This window comes from Paralichthys olivaceus, chromosome 3 (assembly GCF_024713975.1).
Source record: "Paralichthys olivaceus isolate ysfri-2021 chromosome 3, ASM2471397v2, whole genome shotgun sequence".
Lineage (NCBI taxonomy): Eukaryota > Metazoa > Chordata > Actinopteri > Pleuronectiformes > Paralichthyidae > Paralichthys > Paralichthys olivaceus.
Genome location: NC_091095.1, coordinates 22,893,553 through 22,897,062, shown reverse-complemented (window position 1 = coordinate 22,897,062; position 3,510 = coordinate 22,893,553).

Here is a 3,510-nt window from a genome sequence, read left to right as displayed (position 1 = left end):
TTCTCTGTGCACTTTTGATCATTTTTGCACATTGTATAGATGTATTTGATATTTGTAAGGTAAGTGTAATATACTTAAGCCAAATATGGTAAATTACCTGATAGTGGTACTTAAATAAAGTAACAATGAGATGGTAACTTCTCCTGTGCTACGTAAAGATAATGTACAAGGGACAAAAGTTTTGACCAGTGCGAACAATTCATTAAGCTGCCTGAGGGTCTGGTGATTGATCAGTGCAGACGAACAGAGCAAAAACATAGAATGGGTAAGATGTTGCAGGGGTTTCCATATCTTTTCAAAGAAACAGACTAAAATGCAACTGTAATGTCTGCAATTGTGTTTCCTGGGTTTATCAATGTTGGGTCCTGTATCTGTTTAAATCAGAGGAAACATGAATACCGATTTTAATATTTGTGTCACAAGTGATGTGAGGTACACTGCAGTAATAAAAACAAAGACGTTGTACTAGATTTTCTGGAAGACAGTTTAATGATGCCAAGTATTCATCATGTACTCTGTAGCGTGCTGTACTTCGCTGATGATCGCAAACAGGGAAAACAGAGTAATATATTCAGGAAAAACTCATAATTCCAAACCTCATTTCATGGTGAGGTATCTTATGAACTCTAATTACAGAGCACAGACACATGCTTTTGGCAGCAGCATGACTTTCCCCCTTTCATTTGTTTAAAGGTGTGTTAGGTGATAATGATCTATTCCCTGGCCCACAACACACCACCCGATTTTATGACTAACAAACCTTTTCGGGTGAAAGACACAGATTTCAGTGTCACTTTTGCACCATTGTTCTACTGTGAAAGTAATTCCAGGGCTATGTACTATTTTAAAACTGCAGTCGGCAGCAGTGCAGCCTGAGTGTTTGATGTATCCAGTGCTTGATAGCCATTTCTGGGTTCTCTACTTACCAGTGGCAAAGGGGGCTAACCCTGCAGTTTATCTTGGGCAGTATTTAAAGCAGCGATCAAAGCTGTACAAACCAATTGTCATCATGCGTCTCCGGAGGGAATTTTGAAGTACATTAATGCTCCTTCTTTGGGAAATAATTGTGCCACTCTGTGACTTCATTAGGTCTCCTGGCTGTTTCAAAAGATGTTCTCTCTGGAGGTTGAAAGCCACATCGCTGGCAGACAGCATCCCAAGGGGCCGAATGAATAAAAAAGGAGAGATTATAATGAGATTGAGTTAGCCATGACCGGGATTGGGCTTTTCATTATTCCACTGGCTGGAGAGGGAGAGAGCGAGAGGGAGAGGGACAAGGCTGACATAAAGAAATGTGTTGTTGCAGGACCCACACTCGCCATCTGCCATGGGGGTCCAATGGTAGGCAGCCAATGCATGCTTATCATTGCCATGGGTATCAAAGGGGCCTCCTCTCTGGAGATTGCTCCATTAAAACTGCAAACGCCAATCCCCTGCACGCACAAAACAGAAAACCTGCATTTCATTCACAAGTAACACTTGCTATTGATTTAGGAAATTAAAATTCAAGAGAACATTAGGAAAGCTTTTCATTATTTTCTCCTTTTGTTCACTAGCCTGTGTAAAGAATATTCTAAACTGAGTTATTTAAAGAAATTAGAGTCACTTTTTGTTTTCATGACATGTGGCAACATCCTGAGAAAGGGCGCTGACTAATAGGACTTTTTTGTCAGCTATAGTCTTGTTTTTTCCCCCACATTCATTGTCTGTGGCAGCAGTGATCCAGAGATCAGGACCATTGATCATGACCTGTCCTTTGGCCAGTTATTCAGAAGTCCCACAGACTGCCTGTGTGAAAAAGAAAAAAGAAGAAGAAGAAAAATCAATAGGTTTCCATTATCTGGTTGGGCAGTGTCACTGGCCTGTCAATGATCCTGTTACAGCAGTGGTACAAGGGTGACACGGGCCCACACTCAGCCGCCGCTGACAAGAGGAAAACATGCTGACAGGCACCGGGAACAAGTTAGAACACAGATTTGCACTTCAAGCAGCCGTCCGAGGAGGTATCGTGCAAGGCCACCACGCGGCAAGGGGCGAGCTCGGCTGGGGTGGAGGTGGAGGGGTTGAGAGTGTGTGTGTGTGTGTGTGTGTGTGTGTGTGTGTGTGTGTGTGTGTGTGTGTGTGTGTGTGTGTGGGAGGGGGTGTGGGGGGATTCCCAGCCAGCCTTCTTCTACTGTCTGACTGTCTAGCTCTCTACCACAAATGCTTTTATCCTCCTATAAATTATTCACCTCTGGATACACCAAAGGAAACTGGCTTGCACTGATTGTGGCTGAGGGGAAATTTATAAAACCTATGGCCGGGCCTGTTTGGCCACTCATGCAAAAACTCATGCAAGTCCCAACCTGAGCTTTTTTTATGAATGTCTATAACATGCAAATTGGATCATATATATATAAATTTATGTGACATCACTGATATGTTTTGTTTTCTGAATTAACATGTTTGGGATAGTCATGTGGCAGTTTGAATGGGAAATGGTCACTTTGGTGTCATTTACTGACTCCATCAGGTCTCTGAGCTCTTCTCCCCACAAAGAAAACGAGTCTCCCCTCATCAGTCAGTCCAGATGGCCGGTCAGAAATTAAGGAAGACATCAACTGTCTCTTGAAAGAGCACGAATCAATATATTTTGACAAGGATCAAATGTGCTTCAGATGAACCTTTTGGCACTCTCAAAACAATCTTCCCCCTCATGTCAAACCTCTTTATTTTTGTTTGTCTACATGTAACCACCAGATATCCCATGACTCCTGGGTTTTGAGCAACACAATTTGCTATTTAACACGTTTTAAATAGCAGGTTCTCTGTTTGACATGTTCAAAATAACACATTTCAACCTGTAAGTGTGCAGCTTGCATCTAATTGTTTTCATTCAAGCTTTTAAAGCATGCGAGCCCGGGGACACAGTGACGTCACGGGTCTAGTTAATGCGCACGAGATAAAAACCCTACATTTGATCTTTAGATAATGAAAACAATATGAATTTTGCAATAATGAACCAGAATCTTTGACACTTTCTTCACAATTCTATAATTTCAATTACATTTTGGTCTTGATATATGATGACATATGATATATGATATATATATATATGAATGCAGAATGACAAACAATAACAACAATTTCACAATTTCATATCTTTTTTTGACATAATATATGCAAGGTTTTATTTTTTCTATCTAATAATTATTCATCTCTGTGTCTACAACTGTACAGCCACTTAAGCTTATTCCTTTTTTTTAATAATAATAGTAATAATTCTATAATTTCTATATTATTTCTGTTTCCAGCATATACCTGCGATGTTAGGGCATATGCAAGTTTGTAGATAAAAAATGTATTGTTATCAATTACACCTGCATGTGTGTAGATTCTTTTAAACTTGTAATGTTGAAAATCGGGCCCATAATGACTGGGGAATTCAGGTTAATATGTTGACAAGGTCTAACAACAGCGGGTCATGTTGCACAACACACGCATGGCTGCCTCCGCTCACTGCGGCAGCTG